Here is a 24,752-nt window from a genome sequence, read left to right on the forward strand (position 1 = left end):
CTCCTCTCTCCTCAGACCTGGTAAACTTCTTTCCAAAGTACATCCAGAGCTCTCCCTCACTTCTGGGAGACCTGGCTCTCAATGACACCAGCAAAAAGAACTGATGATGGACGGAATGCTGAACAGTGTAAACATTCACTCCCAGTCAACAGATCTGGGTTTAATCTATTGTTTTTTTGCCCACCACGCCACCCCAGTTTGGACCCAGCCATATGCAAATCAATCTTGACCTTTCTCCTCATGGGAACAGTCCAGACCGAACTGCGAAGCCAGGTCCTCCCTGGACCGGAAACAAGCATCCTGGGAACAGTTTTGGGGTATTACTCATCATCAGCCAGGCTAGCTTGCATATAGTGTCGCAAAATGAGGTGAACACATTTTGCTTCGTCAATGCATCATGTCAGTTTCACCACCAGGATGAGAAGTGAGACCCACAGCAACACTTGCATTGGCTCTTGAAATTTATCTCCTGATTTGGGCTCACCATGGGCACAAATTACACATTTGATATTTCTTACAGTGCTCCAGCCTCAACGGGGGATTCCAGGGTACAGACGTGCATCAGAAACTATTCTATTCTATTTTATTATGGGTATTTTATATAGCGCTCATCTGCCCCAAGAAGCCTCCCGGTGCTGAGACATGCACTCCTGCAGGACTGAACCAAGTCATGCTGAAGTTAGAATAGATGGAATATAAAAGAAACTCTTGGTTAATCATGAACATGGGCAGTAGTAACGTTGGACATCTTTGGTGCAGCGTACCTGGTTTAAACAAAGGGATGCGAGGACCATGCAGGTCAGCTCCTGCGGCATCCCTCCAACCAGTCCGCTCTTATGGGCGGTTCTCTCTTCCAGGTCAGTGCTGCTGGGCTTGTCCTCTGGACAAACTTGCTCCTTCAGGGGTGGCTTCCATTCCGCTCACTCTCCTCAGACCCAGTAAACTCCTTTCCAAAGTAGAACCAGAGCTCTCCCTCACTTCTGGGGACAGGCTCTCAATGACACCAACCTGTCTGCCACAGATGTTAGACTTGGCCCCAGCTCAGCCATTTCAGTCTCAGTTGTGATGACCCGTTCCGCAAATTGGCGATGGTCCGCCCTCAAGAGTCCCATATCCTCCATAAGAGTTTCGATTTTAGTGTCAACGGGCATCCCGGAGGCCGCTATAGCTTGTAGGATGTCCTGTAGTGTTGATCCAGCTTCAAGGTTCCACTGTCATAGGTTGCTGAGCTCTGCTGTGCTGGACTCCTCCATGTCCATTGGAGTCATGTCTGTGGGTTCGGGATCACATTTCCTGTAAGTGTTCCCCATTATGCCAATGGTAGCGAGAGGGCGGCTCCAGTCTCAGAGGCCCAGCCTTACCGTGATGGTCAGGACACTCCCCGCCCTGCAATACCAGAGAAATTCAATGTAGACTCAAGTCAGGTCCAGGTTTAAGTTGCAAGTGGTGTATTTCAGCGCCTCCCGGGAATCTATATGGTCGAGAGGATTTAACTGGGAAGAGGTACCACGCGTGGCCCACCCCTTTCTCCGCTCATTAAGTTCCAGCAATGGGCCTGCCTCATTGGAGACAGGCCACTTCAACTTTTCCAGTATCTCTCCTGGTTGGTTCCATCCCCTCAGGGTCACCCAACTCGCGGCTGTCCTCCTCCTCTAGGCCAGTCCAGTGGTCTCTGTCTCACCAGATACTTGTAAGCAAAATGTAACGGCACGCAAATTGCTGCGAGGCCTATTGTGTGTGCAACTTTCGCCACTTGGTGTTTCCTCTTCCTCAAGGGCAGTTCCTTGTTAATTACTGATTGGGCATTCACTGTGGGTCATAGGTTCCCCTGGGGCGCCACCTTTTGGCAAAAATGAGGGCAGAGATCTTGAGGTGGTGGCCCCAGCACAGGCAGAATCTCCTCTCACAGGGAGCAGTCTCGTTCATCTGTCTGCACCGCCCAGCCCAGGTTGATAGTTGCCGCTTGGACGCCTGCTGGTTCGCAGGCTGAGTCTGCCTTGGCCAAGTCCCCCATCCCGTGCCCCTCCCGTACCTTGATGGTGTCTTGGCCCAATCAGGGAACCAAAACCAATAAACAAAGGGGGACCCCTAGAAAACTAATATGGGTAGAGAATCAGGGGAAATCAATTAAGAGAACAAGAACTATACTCTACCCTTGTTATTTGAATAAGTACAGTGTATCTTATATAAAAGTACAAGCAAGAGGCACTCTAGCTGGATTAAGCCCATAGAACATATATACATGTATAGACACGTCTTGAGATTTAGAAAGATAAACGAGAAGAGGGAAGAAAAAAAGAGAAGAAAAATATCACATAGATTTTTATTTTTTTATTTTTTTGTAATGTTGTTACTATTTACAAATTACTATCAGATTATTTCCAATATAATCAAAATGTATACATCACATTTTATATTCAGAAAACACAATATGCATCAAAATTGGATGGTTCAAACAGGTACGAATAATATACAACAAAAAATACACTTATAGTGCAAGATGCAAGAAGAAGAAAAGAGCGACAGGTTCCCAATCAGAAAAAAGAGCTTAATCAATCATACATTCATTCAAATCCAAAAACACATTCATACAACATCACTCAACCGCATTGTTCATTTTAGTGCGAACCGCACTCATAGGCCCCACCCAAGATCAAAAAATTCCAAAAGAGACCCTTTAGGTTGATAGAACAAATATATGAATATATACAAAGATGGTATCCAACTTTTCTGAAAGGCACAGGTTCAAACAGGTAGAAAGAACAGTGAGGCCCTGTTCAAAAAACGCCTACGTGCGTTTCGGTGAAACAACTCCTAATAGGGAGTACCACCTTCTTCAGGGCGTAATAAACAGCACCAAATAGAAGCGGGACCTGTCAAAGGTAGAAAGAAAACATAATAAGCGTCTATATATATAAGAATATATGTATGACAAAAATAGGGGGCAGAATATACACCTAATCCATGCCGAGTGTCACAGACAAATTTAATACAGATTAAAATATTTTCAACTAGAATATTGATAAGAAAACACCAAAGATCAGACTACAGGTAGTGGAATAAAAAAGATTATATAAAAATGTAGAGAACCACTATGCAACAAACGCGCAAAAAATCGGACAAAAAAACGCACAAAAAAACGTGCCAATACTCTCAAAGGGATAGTGTCGACCTCCGCAGGTGATAACATCACAGGATGGCGCTTACCTGCGTCGATAAAGGAGGACTGTTCAGCACAAATACTCCCAAGATGGAAATCCACACGAATAGAGAGATCACTCTATTCAAATCAAACAATAAAAAGAGCTGGATATATATACGTCACTTGAAAAAACAAATGAATAAACAATAAAAAATGTTCAACAGAAACCAGTACCCAAACGCGTTTATAAGCAGCAAAAAGGGTTCTACAACTACATTCGAAAGGGAAAAACAGAAAGAAAAAGGAGATTACCTAAATATCGTGAAGCGTCAAATCCACACGCCTACTATGGGATTCAATTCTTTTAGGAGGAAACTCATTTAAGCGGGTACAACCCTGATGCAAGAAAAACAAAAACAAAAACAATAGAAAGATACTAAGGCGCGAAGGAGCCGTTACAAAGAATCCAATAAAGAAACAGCACTGGTTCGCGGGTTCGCGTCCAAGTGCAACAAAATAACAATAAGGTTTTCTTTTTTTAGACCAACGGTAAATAAAAAGTGTATAAAGAGGCTCACCTGATATCAAAATAGGGTACAACGTACTGCACAGATGGCAGCTAACGGATATGAATTCAGGTTCAAATCAGCAGTGACATTTTTACGAATGCTGAAAGCAAAAAGGTTAAACTGAAATGAAATGAAATGTTCCGCATGGCGAAATCCAGAGCTGACTGAAAAAACAAGCACGATGCAGACCGATAATTAACCTAGAACAACTGAGAGACTAAATGTAGAAACACAAAAACTGTACGAAGAAATACAAAGAGGAATATGCAATAGATATACCTTGAAGGATAAAGAGCACCGGGAACGATCGAACGGCGTCTTGGCAGCAAAGTTCAACGGAAATGATCGCTGACAGGGGAGGCCCTGCCGAGGTCAGGTTATTTAAATCCTCCAATCCCGCCGCGCCCAAGTCACGGGCGAATCAAATCACGGGCGTGTAAAGCACACAATACCAGATGGCCAAAGAAAGGAAGGATCAGACCGTGAAGAATAAAGCGGACCAAATCCAAATAATTAAGACGAAGAATAAGAATAAAAGCTAAGGATAAAACTAAAACTAAAGGGAAACGAAGGCGCAAAAGTGTGCAAAAAAGAAAAAAGACCAAACAAATTCAAAATTCAAAATATCAGAACAATATAGCCCCAGTATACATACAACAGATAAAGGTAAAAGCAAATACGAAAAAAATTACGGAGAAAACAATCGGAGAAAGAAATCAAAAAGTAGGTACAAAGAGATCCTAAAGAATTGCGTTTTCCCAAGGTAGGGATTCATTCAAGCCCTTGTCCTTTGTGTTAAGGACAAAAATCCAAAAAACCTCACGCTTTTTGCGTATGCTGTCCGGGTTGGACCCCTTCTGAAGATGAATTTTTTTGAGGATTGTCCAACGTAGCTCATCTTCTTTGTGATTTTTTTCTTTCCAATGACTCACAAGGGGTGTTGCGTGCTTGGACCGTCTAATATTTGATTTATGCTCTCCAATCCGAACCCTGGCCTCCCTCGAGGTTTCACCTACATAGGTCAATAAACAGGGACATTGTATAGCATAAATACAATTAGACGTCCTGCAATTGGTCTTCTCTTTCAATTCAGCAGTAAAGCCATTGATGCAAATAGAAACCCCAACAATGGCATTGGCACATGCATGGCATGTGCCGCATTTATGATTTCCTCTGACCGGAGAGGAACCTTCAATAGATTTTTGTAACCAGGTATTCTGATCCGAGTCTTTAGCTTTAACCAACAAATTCCTGAGATTTTTGTTTCTGCGAAACGCAAAAACCGGTTTGGGCAAAGGGGATGTTTGTTCGCCCAAATTCAGCAGATGCCACTCAGAATTGATGATTTGTCTGATCTTGTTATTAAATGGCGAATGTTTGGTGACACAAACAATTTTGTCTGTTAGTTCCTGAGATTTAGTTTGGAACATAGAGTCGCGGTTGTAGAAACGTGCCCTTTTCAAAGCATCTCCAACCATCCTAGGTGGGTATCCTATGTTGATAAATTTCAGCTTCATAATTTCCGCATTGTGGAGATAATCCTTAATAGAGGTACAGTTTCTACGTAGTCGTAGAAACTGGCTGAAAGGGATCCCGTCCTTTTGGCTCCTCGGGTGGAAGCTCTCAAAGTGGAGCAGCGTGTTTCTGGCAGTGGGCTTCGTATATAGGGACACCATGAGCTTAAAGTCATGATGTTCCACCCAAACGTCGAGAAACTCAAGTTTGGTGGTACTGGAATGGCCAGTAAACCTGATATTACAGTCAGCCGCATTAAGCCATTCAATATAATCATTCAAGGTAATTTGGTCACCAGTCCAAATGAAGAAAACATCATCAATATAACGCGACCAGTGCCGCACGTTCTCAAAGAACGGTGCAACCTCATTGAAGATGTTGAGTTTTTCATAGTCGCCCATGTATAGACAGGCAATACTCGGTGCACAGGCCGCCCCCATACTTACTCCTTGCACTTGTTGATAAAGTTGCCCGTCAAACTCAAAGAAGTTTTCTTCCAGGACAATCTCAAGGCTCTTGATCATAAAAGGGCCATTCGATAGAGATTGATCAGAGTTAATGATATTACTTTCTACTCTACAGGCCTCTGTCTGGGGTATATTAGAGTAAAGCGATTCAACATCGAGAGTTACCAGAATCTCTCGCTCACAGTTATAGTCAAGGCCCTCAATCTTGGAAATAAAATGTCCCGTATCCTTCACATAGGATGACAGATTGCCCACAATGGGCTGAAGAACTTATCCAGATATTTGGATAATGGTTCCGTAGCCGAGCCAATGGTTGAAACAATTGGTCTCAGGGGCGGATCAAATTGGTCCTTATGAGTCTTCGGCAGACCATAAATGATGAGAATACGAGTATGAGTCGGTGTAAGAAAAAGGGCTTCTGACATACATATGTCGCCCCTCTCGACTGCTTGTTCTACTTCGCGAAGGATCCGTCGTTTAATTCTCGGTTCGGGATTAGACATGATTTTGCAATAATGTCTAGGGGACCCAAGCAGGCCAAGCATTTTTTCTTTGTACCTATTGGTGTCAAAAATAACGATGCCCCCACCCTTATCGCAGGGTTTTATCGTGAGGCTATTGTCCTTCTTGAGAGCCATAAGTGCAGAGTTCTCTTCCTTTGTGATATTATACAGCGGAGCCGGGACAAATTTAATAGATCTCTGGATTTTATTGAGAACGGCTTTCTCAAACAGATTGACTTCCATGCCCAACATATCCAAACCAGGGGTAAAACTAGACTGAGTTGTGGGAATCACGTGTCTCATCTCGCCTCGGCCCTCGCTTCTCTGATTCTAGAGAGGCCATTGTGGTCGCATCCTTTGGCTCATTACACAGTATCAGGGCCACGCTTTGTCCTGGCCCCCATGTCTCCACCTCCTCAGCATGTCACACCAGGGCTCTCCCACCACCCCCAGGTCGCTTCCTCCAGGCTATGCGGTAGTGTGGCAACATCCAACTCCTCGACTTGCTACACCACTTCAAGGGCCCAGTCCTCTGTCACCACGGCCTCCTCTGCCTTCGGGGAACCAGCTCAGTTCATCCCTCAGCAGCCATCGACCCAAGCGGGAGGAGCACCCCCAGGTGGGAGCTCTACACACCCGCCACCACTTCCCCCGGGTGCCCGGGTCGTCTCAGCCAGCGCCCCAGGTCCATCGTTCTTCCTTAGTCCATGGGCACTTCCATCTTAATGTATGGCCTTGTAGTTTCTATCGTGGTTGCTTCGGGATGCTGTGTAGAGGTCCCCGTCAAGTATACGGGTATCACCTGGGTCTGCCGTGTGACGGGTGTGCTGGGGGGATAATCAGGGCCCCCAGGATGGACTCAGTTCTACAGGATGGCACAAGCTGGGTTTTCGCCGGCCAGAGCTCAGCGAGAAGCCTCTTACTCTATCTGCTGCTGGCCACGCCCCCCAAGCAAAATGGGGTTAGACATGTTTTTTTTAAAAAATCTTCGATTCCTGTTCATGGGAAAAATGGGGATTGTAATCTCTGGTCATGGCTTCCTAGGCTTCTAAATTCTGCCTGATTTTATCAAAGACAGTTGGTTTTTATGCATTTGGAATATAGCGGGCTTGAAGAACTTGTTTGCTTACCCAAATTTTATATCTCCTCTTGATTTGGTATTGAATATTTGCTTGCAGGAAACTTTGATATGTGAGGATTTTCAAGTGTAGGAGTTTAAGGTTTTTTCTGTTTCAGCCATTCCCCCTAAAATGGGGGATACTAACATGGGTTTATATATTCTGTTGAAATCTGAAATGGGGTGGCAGTCTAGGAGGGTAATTTTTTTCTGTAAATTTTGATTATTTATTGTGCAATTGTAGTTAGGTATGTAAGGCTACTAGAATATCTTTTTTTGCAATGTTTATCAATATTCCTCCTGTAATTTTACCAATGGCTTGTTAGAACTTCAGGAAGCTATTTTAAATGCCCAAGCACTATGTGTTTGGTGCTTGCATATTTTACCACAAAACATTTTTCAGGTATCTATAGGAAGATTAGTATTGCTGAGATAGACACATTATGGGACTTAGCAGACCCTTTTCTCCTAAATAAGAGGAAAGACAAGTGTGCTCCACTAATATAAAAATAGGGATTAAAACTAAACTTCGCATTCATTAATTGCAAATCTTTAGACAATTTTTCATGGCAATATAGAAATTCAAAATCGTTACCTGGTTATGCCTTAATACATTACTGTGATTACAAATTATTGTCTAGCATTGTGCTAACTGAGAACAAATGGAGTGATCATTGTCAGTTAATTATCAGCATTCACTCACAAGATAAATTATTAAACGTTGATACCAACATTAATGGGACTATAAGATCTCGCTTGAATAGAATTTATACTAGGGGGAAGTCTTGGATGATGCGACAAGGCTGCAAATGCAACTTACTATCGATTCCTCATTAAGGAATATACATTTATCTACACTTAAAAGCCTTGTTTTCTGTATTCGAAACCTATTAATAAGGCTAAAGAGTATTGTACAGTCATCATCAATACCTAATAAAACTCTCTGAAAGACAACTCTTCTTTCAAAGTGATAAAAAGTAACTAATAGAGTCTAAAATTTCATAACTATGGTTGTCATTTCAAAGTGCCCTCATAACAGGAAATATCAGCAAATGCTGATGCATAACTGCAAAATGTTTGGGCGAGGATTATCAAAAAAACAGTTCCAATTAATGAAATCAAAAGCACTGGCAGGCTCAAATAGAGTAGTTTATGCAGTAACCAGCGTACGTTGTCCATCATTAGAAATACTGAATCTATCATTCACCACTATTTCCTGGGGAGACTTATCGATAGAAAAAAATTGTAAAGTAATTAAGTAGCTGATAAAACGAAGAGCAGCAGGCCCATATTATATCTTTGTTGACATATTAAAATCTTGTCCTAATTTCATCTGGCTTATATGTTCTCAAATAAAACAGTGCATTTGTTGGACAACATAAATGTTGGACTGGTGTGATACTGATTCTGAGCACCCCTCAGGATATGTTGGCCTATAGTCCTGCTAGCTCCCTCTACACCATCTGAACCACTAACTTTACAGGGTAACAAATGGATGTGCAACCTCAGAACATGACAACCCTGACTCCCCAAGGAAATCATGGTAACAGATTTAGAACCCTTTAGTTTATTTACTAATGCATATCGAAAGCGATGCACAAGAAATTGACAGTAAAGCATTTAAATATTTATTGAAGCATCGTGATTCTTGAGGAAAATACGTGCACTGAAATAATCAATAGAAGGAAACAGAATAATGCGATTAGCACTACGAGAATGGGGAAAAAGATGAATAGTTCAACCATTTTGCTTATTACAGAATTATGCTTGCACTCAAGTACAGTATTATAATGTACTCCTACCTAGCTACCTAAATAGCATGTCTAGGATGTGTGTATCTGCCAAAACCAGAATGGAGGATCTAACTCCCCGTTACCTGTACGTTAGTGTCATCAAACTGCCTGTCTTGGTATCAAGTGACTTGTAAAGTATGACTAATCACCCGTAAGAGTCTCAAGGGACTAGGGGTGGGGATGGCTGGAGACTTCTGGTCTGTTGCAGGTACTGTGGTTCAGTCGAAGAGCCAGGTCTTGAGGGCCTACCTGAATGGGAGCAGTGACGGAGATTGCCTTTGGTGGAGAGGCAGGGTATTCCAGGTCTTTACGGTGAGGTAGGAGAAGGATCGTCCCTCGGCCGTGGTCTTGTGGATACGCGGGATGAGGGCCAAGCCAGTTAGGCAGAGTGGAGGTCTCTGGTGGGTGGAAAGCGAGGTTGTGGTTGAGGTATGCAGGTCCTGCGTCATGTAGGACTTAGTAGGCATGTGTTAGGAGCCTGAAGGTAATTCATTATTGACTGGGAGCCACTGTAGGTCCCTCGGGTGGCTGGTGATGTGGCCACGGCACAAGATATTGAGGATGAGTCTGGTGGAGGCATTCTGGATGTTTTGCAGTTTCTTGAGGAGTTTCTGGGTGAAGCCGGTATAGAGTGCATTGCCGTACTCGAGTCTGCTGCTGATGAGTGCGTGGGTGGCTGTCTTTCCGGACTCAGTGGGGATCCACTTGAAGATCTTTCTATGGAGGAAGACCGTGTGGAAGCAGGATGATGAGACGGTGTTGATCTGGCAGTTCATGGTGAGTGAGGAGTCCAAGATGATGCTGAGATTTTGTGCGTGGTCTCTCGGTGTGGGGGGATCCAAGATCTGTGGGCCACTAGGAGTCATTCAAGGTGGAACATCCCTAGCATGAGGTTGACAGGAATCAGCTGAGCTGGAATTCTGGCATGGACCAACCTCTCAGACCCAGTGAAATGTTCCTTGAATAAACAAAGGCATGATGTCATATATATAATAGCATCCCCCATGTTGCCGTGCCGAAGCCCCAGTCAGGCTGCTATTGTTTATTTTATTGTGATAGCTCTATAGCCAAGCAGCCAAAAACAAATACCATTTTGCGTGCTGAACATACCCCTTGTACACAATGTTCTAGGTGTTCTGATAGAGTGCCTATGAAGTGGTCTTGTAAGCAAACTTTGTTCAAGGAATGTTATCTTGTATATGCACGCAAGGTAATGTGTGTCTAATGTCACAGTGTTTAGGGAGAGAAGCAACTTAAGAACGTAAGCATGTAAAAATGATGTTTCCTATCTGGGCCTAATACCTCTGACACTAGTTCCTGAGCACTACCTCTTGAACAAATATTTGATTTTTTTTTTAAATCTGGCTCAACACCAAATTCCTGAAAGGGGAGTAAAATCATACCTCTACATAATAAAGGTGACCGCAACAACCCTAAAAGTTATCATCCCATAGCCATCTTGGCGGTAACAGGAAAAATGTCCTTTAGCAAAACTATACACCTGGGCAACTCCAAATGATTTTTTCCCAGTTGAAAAATGCAGTTTTAGGGAGGGTTGTTTGACGGGGATAACATTTTATGCTTAATGATGATTGCTGAAAATTATGGGAAATTAAAAATTTCAAAATTATATGTGGCATTCCTTGACTTTAGCAACACCTTTGATTAAGTTGACTGATATTTGTTATGCAAAAACCCAATACATTTGAGCATCCCTAGCTTTTTTTTACAACCATGGATCTATGTGTCCTCTGAAAATTGGTAAAAGTTTTATTAGGCTTGGGATCAGACTACATCTCCGGTATTCCAGTTTATTTTTAAATGGACTGAAACAGGGATGTATTTTATCTAATTTGTTATTTTCACTCTATTTGGCCCACTTCTCTGAAAAGACTAAAGAGGTCAATATACATCCAACAGAGATAGGTACTAAATCAAGTACTATATATATGTATGTTGATGACTTACTCAAAGACAACTTGAGATTTTAGCAGGCTTCTCGGAAAATCACAATTTAATGGTAAACAAGTGAAAGACAAGAGTTATGATTATGGGGGCCTCAGGTTTGAATTCTCGAAAACGGTAGTACTAAATGTCGCAGCTGCAGCCGAGCATCCCTGTTCAGGGTGCGCTGCACAGCTGACAACCTGGAAATGAGGAGAGAGGCCAAGGCAAGGGGCACAGTCTAGTCCTCACACGCTCCGCTGTGTCGTTCTAAATGTCACTTCCTAAAAAGTCCCCATCATTTAAATACTTAGGTATTACTTTACTATATTCAGTTCAGTTCATGAACTTAATTCGGGTAACGTGGTATCCATAAAAGCACAGCAACATAACAAGTTGAAATACAGGTGGAGAGTGAAGAAATACATGGTAATGAACGAATTACAATAATATAAGACATAACATTATAACAAATTAAATAACGAATTAAAAAAGTTCATTAGTAGTGAATACATTACTATTGTATAAAATGTCAATTCATCCAGCAATTGTACAGAAATGTTCAAACATAATTAGAACTTAAGAATTAGACATAGTCTTACGTGCTCGAGTGGCAATTCTCAGAAATGTACTTATGCGGAAAACCAACTCTTCGTCAGTCAGAGTAAGTATGCACTGTTAGACTTGGAGGTCTGCACTCTTGACAAATAGGGACCCTTGCCTCTAGTCAGGGTAAGGGGGTACACTCCTAAAATAACCCCTGCTCACCCCCTTGGTAGCTTGGCACGAGCAGACAGGCTTATCTCAGAAGCAGTGTGTAAAGCATTTGTGACCACATACAGTAATCGAGTGACAACACTACAGATGGACACCACTCAGGTTTTATATCAAAAATAAGTATTCTTTATATAGATTCACCATAAGACCATTAAACGACAAAAATCCACAATACGGTTACTTTAAGATGGTAGAATTTAGCTTAGTTCTCTTTAGTTCTAAAATGCGACACTTTAAGTCAATGTACCTTTGGATGCAACACGCAGGGCAACGAAAGTGTTGCAACGATGTTGATGCGATGAAAGTTTGGTGCAAAGAAATAAAGACGTGAAGATCTTCCAGATGCAGCACGCTTCTCCGATGTTGCGAGAAGACTCGATTCGATGCATCAGCTGCAGCGGCGACACCCTTTTACGCGATGCGACGACAGCAGCTTTGGCGGCGACACTCTTATCCGACGTTGCGAGACGCTTCGCTCGATGCGACAACTGCAGCGGCGACACCCTTTTCGGGAGGCGACGACAACAGCTCCGACGGTGGCATGCTTCTCCGTGGATGCGAGGTGCTTTCCTTGATGCGGTGCAATGCGTCAGCTACAGCGGCGTCATCCCCGATGCGACGGCAGCAGCTGCGACGGCGACACGCTTCTTCCTCGATGCGAGACTCTTCTCTTGATGCAGTGCAATGCATCAGCTACGATGGCTGCGATGGCGACACGCTTCTTTGGCGTTGCGAGACACTTCTTCGAAGATGCGAGATGCTTCCACTCGATGCGACAACTGCAGTGGCGACACCCTTTACGCGATGCAACGACAACAGCTCCGACGGTGGCACGCTTCTCCTTCTTGAGTCACGCTTCCAGCTCCTTTCGACACGCAGTCCCTCAGAAGGCCCCAAAACAGCAGCAGGCACTTCCAAAGAACTCTGGGGAGCTGGTGGTTGAAGTCTGTTGTTCCTGAGACTTCAGCAGGAGGCAAGCACTTTTCCAAGCCCTTGGAGATCCTTCACAAGTTGAGCAAAAGTACACACACAGTTCCTTTTTCCTCCCTTTGGCAGTAAGGCAACCACTGCTGGCCAATCCCCCAGTTTCAGGGATAGTTTATCCTCAGCTTCTTCTTGGTTCCTTTTCTCAGCAAGGTTTTCTTCTTGTTTCCCAAAGTGATCTAAATTCTTGGGATCAGGGTCCCAATACTTATATCCCAAAATCCTTGGTCCTCTGAGGGCAGAGAGGCCTTTGCCTAGTCCAAACCAGTTCTGGTCAGTCCTGGAGCACTTTGTTGACATGACTCCTTCTTTCCTTTCACAGTGCAGGGCAGAGACATCAGACGCACCACAGGAGGTGGAGCCAGCATTGTGGAGGGAAAGCACAGCCCTGTTCAGGTCCCAGGTGCAACTCCTCCCACCCATCTACATGGATATCTCTCTATTCAGCCCTGTGCTGACTCACCCTGTCTCCGGGAATTTCCCAGCCCCCTGGAATTCCCCAGCCCCTGTCACTCAAACTCCAGACAAGGAATACACAGCCTAGCAGTGGCAGGTTTGGATGGTGAGACAAGAAAATACCTACTTTCTAAAAGTGGTATTTTCAAACACAGAATGTTAAAACCAACGTCACTAAAAGATGTATTTTATCATTCTGAGTTCAGGCATACTAAACTCGAATTTCTACCATGTTCCCTGAGTCAGTTAGGATTATAGGATGTAATAATCAAACTGCCCATTCTGGCCTATGGAGAACAGGTAGCCTTGAAATAGTGAAAAACGAAAATGGCTGTAATTCACTATTAGAACATGCCACACACACCAGGGCATGTCCTACCTTATACTTACAATGCACCATGCCCTTGGGCCTACTATAGGGGTGTCTGATATGAAGAAAAGGGAAGGTTTAGGGACTGGCAAGTGGGTGCACTTGCCCAGTCAGCATGACAGTACCAGACTGCATACAGGCTCTGAAATGGCAGACCTTAGACACACTTTTACAGGCTGCTTCTGTGGGTGGCACAACCAGTGCTGCCAGCCCACCAGCAGCATTTGGATTTACAAGCCCTGGGCACTCCTGGTGCACTGTACTAGGGTCTGACAGGTAAGCCAAACCAACCAATCATGGAATCCCAAATTCATACATCAATTTACAATAGGGAGAGCATATGCACTTTAGCACTGATCAGCAGTAATAAAGTGTCCGGAGTCATAAAACAGCCAACAACAGGTCAGAAAAAATTTAGGAGGAAGGCAAAAAGTTCAGGGATGACCCTACAAAAAGGGCCAAGTCCAACATGCATGAACAGGCAGTATCCAGGCAAATAGGCCTCTTCTTTTTAAAAAATGGATATAAAAGCCACTTTATATATTTCATGTAATATTTACAGAAAAATAGAAAACGTAAAATTGATTGGCCACTCACCCCGTCACATGGACATGGTACGTGATCAAGATTGGGATGGTAACCAAGAGGACAACACAGTGCATATTTGACAGTTCCTGCTCGTAAACGGAATAATAGGCTCCTTTCCCAATGACTCATAGGTAAGGTGAGATATATAGGTAGACGGTGGTGGTACTGTTCTATGGACATATAACTAAGAACAGAAGATTTCTTTGATTCCACACCAATCCTTTCTGTATTATATAGTGAGTATAGGACATCCCTTAACTCTTTTTTGTGCGCGGTATAAACTGTGCTAGGATTTAAAAAGATGCATTCTTTGTTAACACTGCGCAAGTTTAGGTGCACTCCAGTCAGCTAAGGGATACCCATCCCTTTCTCACACTTAACACAGTCAGTAATAATCTCTCTAGGTAGGGAGGCAGCCTGATTCTTCCAAACTGATAACCAAAAAAGAGCTGGTCGGGCACGTATAAAATCTGATATATAGTTAAGATTGAGTTCTCTATGACAAATATATTGTGAGGTGGAAATTGGGATGCCCAACAGTTTCCTGCAAAACCTGTTTTCTTCCTGCTGAATACAGGAACAGTTCGCAATACCCCAAATCTCCGCCCCGAATGTGGCTACTGGGATACATTGTAATTTTAAAAAAAAAATTGAATAGCTAAAATAGTGCCAGTGGTCATTGGACGGGAAGACTAAGAATTGAGTTGATGGGCTTTGAGAACTTGCTCCTAGAGTGAGCAAGATGCCCAGTCCAGGAGCGGTTTGCAGCAAAGACCAACCCAAGATAAGAGAATGTGCGGTGACTTGTCAATTTCTAGCTGCCCACAACAATAGAGCTTAGCTGACGTTTCCCAGGGCCACAGGGCATTAAAAATGATTTTTTTTAAATTAACACATAGGTCCAAACTATCCATATGTTTGACAAAAGTCTGCCCTAAGATACGCAGAGAATTCGGGGTGCCGCTTATAAGAACCGCATCATCTGCGTATAACAACACAGGGAGGGTTTTCCCATTAATTCTGGGGACATCTTGGGTCGAGGTTTTTAATGATTTATTCAGCCTGTTAATGTAAATAATAAAAAGGAGGGGGCCAGGACACAACCCTGTCTGACCCCCCTTCCTACCTTAATGGCTCCTGAGACATCTCCGCCCATTCCTATCCTCACCTGGACCTGGATATCTTTATGGAGGTACGCTTAGAAAAGTACCAAAGGCTCATCCAGCCCGTAGGCCAGAAGGATGGTCCAGAGCTTTGACCTGTTAACAAGGTCAAATGCTGAGGACAAATCCATAAAGGCCAGATAGATTGGGGTCTTCCGTGCAATGGTATATTTCCCAATTACCAAATTAAGGTTTAAGCATTGTTCATTTGTACCAAACTTACTGCGGAAGCCTAACTGGCAGGGCTCTAAAACGCCACTTTCCTCTGACCAACCTAAGATTTTGTTGTATAAAACTCTTCCCAATATTTTTGGAGTGTTGTCGATCAATGAGATCAGCCTATAGTAACTGGGCTGGGACCAATCCCCCGTGGAACTATGATACTCTTTGCCCACGTATCAGGTAACGGGGCATGGGTTAGTTGGTGGTTGAGGGGTTAGAGCATTTGGTTTAAGTATTTTTTGCGTCCTATATTAGTTTCCTTCCCTTAGGATTAAACTGCATTTACTGGGCTCCTGCCACTAGTTACAAACTACGACAGTGGGAGGTATTAGGCAAGAAAGCACACCTACCAGGTCTTAAACCATTCTGATGCTTTAGAGGTAAAGGTTCTAAAAGTTTGGAATTCTTAGTTGTAGAAACATGATGAACCTAGACCACTGAAGGAACCTCTAGAGTTGTGAACTGATGCCGTTACCTTGAGGGCTCTGTGATGCCATATTTGTTTTTTCCTCTCTTCTTCTTTCTCCTGGGTGCTGTATCAAATGTTCTGGTGGTTACATGGCTCTAGGTGGTGTAGGGAATCAGCTTCTCATATATTCACGTCTCGCTCCCACAAGTTTGATCAGCCAGTTACTGCATTGGTTGTGCCCAGACATTACAGAATTACAGGCCCACGTTTAACATTCTTGTGTGAGCGAGATTGAATCCCAGAACCCTACACTGACAGACATAATAGCTGTAGCAGTCTCCCTACAGAATGAAACCAAGGCAGTCCCAAAATGAAACACAGAAGCTTACAAAACAGTTAGACGATTGTTCAGGAGGAAAGGGGGTAGACCTAAACTACCTCTGGCGGGAAGGACCAAATTAAACCCATGCTAAACCTCCTACTTTTGTTTATTTGGCTGCTCATACCACAGACATTGAAAGGGGAGCAACATGTAAGGAGGGAGTGGCAAATCCAGTCATTCAGGTTCTTGCACCACATAGTGTTCCGCTTGCTCCTCGTGAATGGTTTTATGGAGAATCTTCTAAGTTTGCCACCTTTTTAAATCAATGGCAGTGGCATTTTATGAGCAAACCGACATACATTCGAAATGACCTTTCTCGAGTGACATTCATCTTTTCTTATCTGGGAGGAAATGCGGCTTCAGGGTCAATTCAACTTATGGAACGAGATGAGCCAATGAGATGTTATAACTGAGATGAGGAAATTATTTGTTAAACATATAGTCATGCACTCCATAACTCCCAAACGACTGAACTTGAAACAGGGAAGCAAGGACCTCATCTCTTATTTGATCACCTTTAATAGACTAGTTGCTGAATCAGGTTGGCCTAAGGAGATGAGAGTTTGTTTTATAGAGGATTAGAAGATGATTTCAATATTTTTATTTTTGCACGATTAATCAAAACCATTGCAAACCATTTATTATAAAAAATACAAATTCAATAGGATATATAACGACCTCAACCGACAGATGGCTGATGCAGGGAGATTCACCAAAGCATGAAATACACAAACCTTTTGGGACAAAGTTGTCAGTGCTATCAGACAGCTTAAACAAATGTAACATAACATTCACAAATCTTTAGGGCCACAAGTAAAATACAACTAGATTAAACAAATTTGCAACACGGCCGAGTATAAAGTACATGTACTATCAGCATCAAATTCTGCTTATAACAGCAACTTCTAACCAAACAGAACAGAGACAAAATGTAAATGACAATTATCTGAACTGATGATGGCAGTATCACCTAAAACACCTTTCCCGAGGGAGGAGGCTGGGGGGTAGAACATGAAAGAAACAGCAGCTAGTACTTGTCCAAAGCCAGTGGTACAAAATAGCAAAAAGTTCACAACCTTATAAGGGGTTATAAAAAACTGTGTGTGAATAATAGTAAGTGCAAACATCCCACCTCCAAAGCAATTAAAATGCAATTGCATTCTACTGATACAAACAGATAATACAAATACCAAAGCTAAACAAAAAGAGACATCATAACATGAAGTAAAGCTGTACAGTGCAATCCATTATAATGTTGCTTAAGCATTCATTAAATAAAAATACATGTTAAAAGTGAACCGGTCACTAGCTGCCTGAAGCCGCAGCACTCAGCATCGTTGCGGCAGACTTCATATATTTTAGAAATCATGCAGTTAGCTGGCTCGACTCCCCCTTCAGGCATTCATCAGCAACAGCTTTACAAGATCTAATGTTCAATAGACTAAAAATAGATAGTAGCCAGTAATTCCTGAGGGAGGAAAGATAAGTACACAGGCAGATATCATGAGAAAGAGTCTCCTTCATGGCTCGACAACCCCTGCATGAAACATCCTGTTCACCAGTTAATCACCCATACTGAGACACTTTCAGCAGAATCAGGCTGAGCCGTAGACGAAGTAGTTGCATTTTGACAGAGGGTTTAGATGGGCACAATAGAGATGACACTGGGTTAGTGGTTGATAGATCCCGACTCAGCTAGTGCTAGCTTGGCACAAACAGAAAGGAAGCACGCACAAAGCACATAACCTTGGCAAGCCACATTAAACTCCAGATATCTGGGCCTGCACCATGCTAGGCGGTTGCTGGAATAGATGTATGGAGCATTGGCATTGTAAAAGATCCAGCCAAGGTGATAAGCAATCTTTATAAATAAGGGATCCATATTAGAGGGTAGGCATCAGTTTGCTGTCATTGATTTTGCAAATTGCAGAAAGGTCAGAGCCCAGTATATTTTTAAGAAGGGTGGTGAAAGGCGAAGGTGATAGCATTATCCATGGTTGACAGTGCCTCAATTTGCACAAAAGGATGTCGTCAATCATTTAGCCATACCACAAGATATTTAATTTTAGAAACCCTTACAACTTTCTGACCATTAATAAACCATACCTCTTGCTTGATTCTCCTATTTCCAAAGACTATAATCTTCATATGTGCTGATGCTAAGCTTGTTGACTTTGCAATAATTTGCCAGGCTGGTCAAGGATCTTTGTTTGCCAATTGCAGTTTGGTCCATTAAATAGTGTCATCAGTAAGCTGCAGTAAGCGCAGGCAGAGGCTTGAAATTTTAGGAGGAAAGACTTTGGCTGTGCTTAAGTGATCATTCAGGTCTGCTAAGTGCAGATGAAAAAGCAGAGGGGCTAAAACACAACCCTACTTCAGACCCCTATTTGTTTAGATCTTTGCTGAGGCGGACCGTTTGATGGATACTCTCACTTTCACCCATGTATATGAGTAGAGCCTGATGATAGCCGCCAGAAGATGTGAAGGAATGCCCCAAGCTGATAATTTGAACCAAAGCAGGCCTCTGTCCATCTTTATGAAACACTATGGTAAAGATAATGGATGCACTGAACAGAGGACCTGCACCCTTTTTTATAGAGCGATCAATCAATGCTGCTAAGCATTATAGATTGATCTCCGTCACATTGCCCTTTTGTAATCCTGCTTGCATTGGGGGGGTGATGTTCTTATCTCTCATCGATCCCTCAAGTTCCTTGTTTAGTATTTTTGCAAAACGTTTTCCCTCCACATCAAGAAGGGCGATGAGACTAACGTTTTCTGGCCTATCATAATAACCCTTCTTATGAATGGGGACTAGGAGGGAGCCCCATCAACTCTCTGGAATTTAAATCCTAGTTAGACAATCATTAAAGAGGTGTCAGCTGGTTTATCCATTCAGCTTTTACTGTCTTGAAAATACTAGCTCGAACTCCAATAAAGTCAGAAGTGCCTACTGGATGCATCGTGGCCCCAGTATTAATAATAATTTCCTACATAATTAAGTCCAAATTTGGGTGAGAAGCACGTGCTCTAGTCACGTCTACGACGATCGGTGACTCAAAGAACGGGATAGCGGGTCAACATACAGCGAGGAAATATAAGCAGACCATCCAGATGCTGAGATGCTAGTTGGTTCCCTTATTTGTTGGCCTTCTGAAGAGTTATGAACCATAAGCCGAAATTTCTTAGAATCTTTGGATTTTATTGCTTTGAAAACAGCATACCATTGCACATCCTACAGCTGCTATTTTTCTTAATACAAGCGACGGGAATAGTTTTTCCATATCATTTTAAGCTCCTTTTTTAGCGCAAGGTTTGCTTTATCCTTGTTTCCTGCCCTTAGGCTTCTATTTAGATGTCTTTTTAGCAATAAAAGGTCTTGATTATTTGAAGAAAGCAGAGGCTGAGAACTATGGACTCGAAGGCCTGACAATGGAGGAGCAAGGGCCTTTAACAAACCATTTATAAATTAAATACACTTAGAGTTTTGTGGGGACTTGAAAGTCACAATGCCAAGCAAAAAAATCACAAATATGCAACTGCTGATCACTTTTCTATACAGATTTATTCTCAATGATAATTTGTAGAAACAATTGCAAAACGTGTTTCTCAAGAGACATCATATGTTTCTTTTTTAGAGCAACATCCTATGAAACAGTTTTCAAAAAAACAAGGTTCACCACATCATAACAATAGTGTTTCCACAAACAACTACAGCTACATGTATTTATGTCACACTGTATATTCAGTCTTAGAGCAATATCCTACGAAAAAGTTTTCAAGAACACATGGTTCACCGCATCATAAAAACACTGTTTCCACAAACAATTGCAGTTACTCATTTTTTTGTCATATGGTACTTTCAGCCACCAAGTATTTCGCAGCTGTAGTTGCCACTTCTTCAAAGCAGAAATAGTTAAAGAACAGAAAAGACTGTTTATGTATACACTTTTACTCCTCCAAATTAAAACACATAAGAAGTTCCATGGTGTGTGGTCAGAAGTTATATCCTATTGGAGGGGTCAAAATTCAAAATTCACCTAATAATATTGATCTGGTAGGTAGCAGTTAGTAACAAACTCTTGAAAATACTTTGGTGCATTCACTCTTACAATAAATGTCTGCATTTTTGGATTCCTAGTAGGTTCTTTATTCTCAGTCAGGTAGAAAGGATTAGTGTGTGTCTATCTGGGTTGAAAGAACGGATAGCAAAAGATGCAAAGAAATATAAAGCAACGAAAAATAAGGGATACCTTCTTGTCTCCCCTGTATCTCCTAAAACTACTTCCAAACTTCCTGTTTATATTTTCTATACTTTTCTCATAAAGTGTCCTCCAGCAAATCCTTAACACTTTTTTCACATTTCCCAAACCACTAATGGCATGGGCTGCAAGGTCACTCAATGGTGGTTTGAATCATACTGATGCCCCTCCAATCATGTTTGAACTTCAAAAGACGTCTTCAAATTCTATATAAGTGCAACCCGTTCCTTCTATTGACCTCACTGTAGTATGCTGATTATCACTAAAATGTCTTACATTGGATTTTGAACTCACCCTCCTATATCCTTCCAAATTATGTAGGGTGGCCAGTTACGGTTTACTCCCTCCCCACTATATATCGATTGCCCAAGTCCATCTAATTCAACACAATATCTTCAGACTGGATAAATCACACAATTGTACAATCACTGCTGCTCATACTTAAATAAAAAAATCATGGTTCTCTTAATCTGCTCATCGTGACTGTATATCCTCACTATGCCCTTGTTTGATGTTACATTTGATCAAATCTAATTTCTACAGGCATGTGCCAGCACGTTTGTAGACTCAGTTAAAAAGACAAAAATTAAGGAAGCTTAAACCCAAACACAGGTCAGATACTATAAACACCACACACAGCAACAACCAAGATTTCAGAATTTTCTGATTACCCTGTGCTTGGTACTGCGGAGGGGAGTTCATGGCAGTTTGTGGCAGCTGGCCCTGAATCACTGACCTCTGCTGTTTCTGCTGCTCATGGCATGCTTTTATCCGGCACCTCTCTACCAGGTGACTCCGCCTATGGAAATAGTAGCACTCTCTAGGGCAGAGTTCTTCAAACTGTGGGGCGCGCCCCCCCCCCAGGGGGGCGTGGCACCATCTCAGGGGGGCACGCACTTCACCTTAAAATCTCACTTTAGTTTTTTTTCACACTGTCCCAATCGATGGGGCACGACATGCCCCTACTTCGGTAATTTGAAAGAAAAGCACGAGCAGTTCGCTTTCGGTTTCACAGAACAGGAGACTCCGTGCCTCCCACTGCAGACAAAACATTTCAGCTCTCGGAATTAACCATCTCGGATGGTTAGTTCTTCACACAAAGGAGGCAATGTTGCTCTTTAAATTGTGTAAATATGAGCATGCCATACACTCACGGTTTTATTGCAAAATTATAAAAGTGCCTATTCACAGTTGCCATTTTTCATGCTTGTTCAACACATCATGTTCTCTGCAGGTTGGTTTGGCAACTCACTTCATAGGAATTCTTATTGTATAAAGTTAATGATAACTTTTTCCTCTGAGCAGTTTTCTCTAAGCTGTGGGCAAATAGCACTCAGTGGGCAGATGCTCAAATGGCTCAGCAATTATAATAGGGTGGGGGTGCAAAACTTTTCACTTCCTCAAATTAACATGGGGTTTACATAGAAAAGATTTCCCGTACCCATCACATCACCATCACTCGAAAAACAATTATAATGGACCTCTCCTCCGTGGTTTACAGCATATTGCGAGTGAGGAGGAGCAGGCCTCTCACTGTTTGCAATTTACACCTGGTCGCAGTGACAGCTGGTAGTTCCACTTCTCTTTGGTTCGTAAAATCCTGTGGGCCCACTGGACCCGGGCACCGGTCAGCTCTCCAAGTGCCCTGTTTGTAATTGTGATCTGGGCGCTGGGTCCACTCACTCCTCCTCAGTTCACAGCACATGGTAGAGAATAATTTTAAGATAGATATTTCTGTGTAATAGGTTGAAAACAAATGGCTTAGGGGGCAATTTTATTTATTTTTTAGAGTTGTCATATAGCTCAAACTAGATTAGAAGATATCAGGTATCAGAGCGCTTTACATGAGCACCAGTTTCATTGCACAAGGATACATTCATTGTTGTTAGGCACGGGGAGATTAATTGATTTGCCCAGAATCACAGGATGTTGAGCATCATTGCCAAGACTCAAACCTGGTTCCCTAGCTTTGAGGTCGATCGCTTTAGCCGTAAAGCTACACCCTCTTCCTGGCTCATCCTACTGTGCGGTTTCACATCTGAGGTTCCCTTACATGACAGAGTGTAATCAATTGAGCGATTACCATTTTATTTTTACTAAGTGAATGGAAGTCAAGTGGAAATGCTACTGGGAGTCTCAGAAGGCAAATAAAAGAAAGCGAGAGCTATGAAGAAGGCCGTTCTCGTCAGTGACAAGGTTGACATCCTTTGAGAATGCGAACCTGAACCTAAATATTCAATGTCTTTTTTTTAGCATTTACATGTACAGATTGTGCCATGCTCATTTTGGGCCAGCAGCAAATGTCCAGTTATGTGAATTGCAAGCGTGGCTAGTTCGCACAATTTGCTGCTGTCGCATTTTGCTCCCAAATAGATGCTTCATCGTGATCCCGCAACAAAGTGCTTGGAAGGTTGGGTGTCTCCAGTCTTGCGAAAAGGCAGAACAGGGCGTTTTATGATGAGAAATTGTGGCAGCCTTCTCGTGCCTGTGTTGAACAGAAGGCTTTCTAGCAATGTATGCAACTCACGCCTTACATATATTTTTCACTTTAGGACCTCTGTAAAGTGTCACTTGTTGCCTGACTGTATAATGTCTGCACTTTATGCAGCATGCAATTATATAGCAATACAATCAGAAGCATAAAGGCAATGGACACAAATGATAACATGATTAACATTGCAGTGCATAGGCAGCTGTGGCGACTGGGCCGAGGGTTCTGGGGCAAAGGGCGATCTTACGAATAGTGCTTCCAACCAGTCCATTCCTGACCTGACTCCACATGTGGGCAGTGCTTCCTTTTTATCGGAGGTGGCAGGTGGTGGCCCTAGGTACTCATTTTTAGGGACCAATAATTCTTTTTCAGCATCCAACTTTGGCCAATAGCAAGATAGAGCAAAGCAGAATAGGGTAAAAGAAAAAGGACAAGAAAGCTGTGAAAACAGAGACAAAGGGATAAAGCAGGGATGAAAAACCACCTGCAAGAATGAGACAGAGGCAGGAAAAACAGGGTGGGGGAAGAAGGAGGTGTGTGTTAGTTTGTTGAAGACCTGGGAAAACAGCTGCCCTGGCAAGAGCCAGCACTGGCACAAGTGACGTAATAAAAGCTTTGGCCCCTGCACTTTAAAAAAATTAATTAAGCACTGCCTTTGGCATCCACCGTAAACCCTTTAAGCCTCTAACAATCTTTTCTACTCTCTCCCTAGACCAACTCCCTGTAGGCTCACGCATCAGTTGTGGCTGATGCAGGTAAGCACGATGGGGCGGGGAAGTGGTGCGAGGGAACAGAATAGGTTTAATTTATTTATTTAATTTGAACCATTCTGTCGACTTCCCCGCCCTGCCGCCGCCTCATCGCGCTTACCTGCGACGGCCGCCGCTACATTTACAGGCACTGTAATGCTGCCAGTTCACTGTGCAGCTGGACCCAGATCCATTTGATCACCACAAAGTCTGTCAAACAACATTTCTCTGAAGCAGAATAGACAACATCATTCAGTTTTTATTTGTTCTATTTTTTTAAACATAAGCCTGACATGGTGTCCTAAACCCCCACTCAGGGCACAGGTCCTAAAAAACGAGTGGGGGACTAATAAGAATAAGCAATGTGCATTGGTGTCACATGACATCACAGGAAGGGATGTAACCACCTCAATTGCTTTGGTAATACTCAACAATTAGAGAAGGAGCGAAAACAAGTCTGGGACTGAGTGGCTCACTTCCATTCAAAATGTTTATGAAGAGGTTGGTAGGTATTTGCCTGACTTGAGGGTACTTACTTACTAGGTGACGGGGCTGCTCCAGAGAACACTGTCCCATTATGACTCAACTATATAAGCAAAAACCTAGTAAAAACAATATGCTCGCATTTTATCTTGGAAATCTTTTATTTGAACTGTGTAATAAACCTCTGTCATTTAACCACACCCACTAAACACTCTTACTACATTTAACATTATTTGCCAGATATGGCCTGGGATATCCGAATGGCAGTCGATTATGAGCTGTACCAGATTCCAGAAATTTCTGTATGGAGGAGGGGGCCATGGCATTTTAAAAAATTCAGTTTCGGGGGGCTCAACCTAAAAAAGT

The sequence above is a fragment of the Triturus cristatus genome, chromosome 8 (assembly GCF_964204655.1).
Source record: "Triturus cristatus chromosome 8, aTriCri1.1, whole genome shotgun sequence".
In the NCBI taxonomy this organism is placed as follows: domain Eukaryota; kingdom Metazoa; phylum Chordata; class Amphibia; order Caudata; family Salamandridae; genus Triturus; species Triturus cristatus.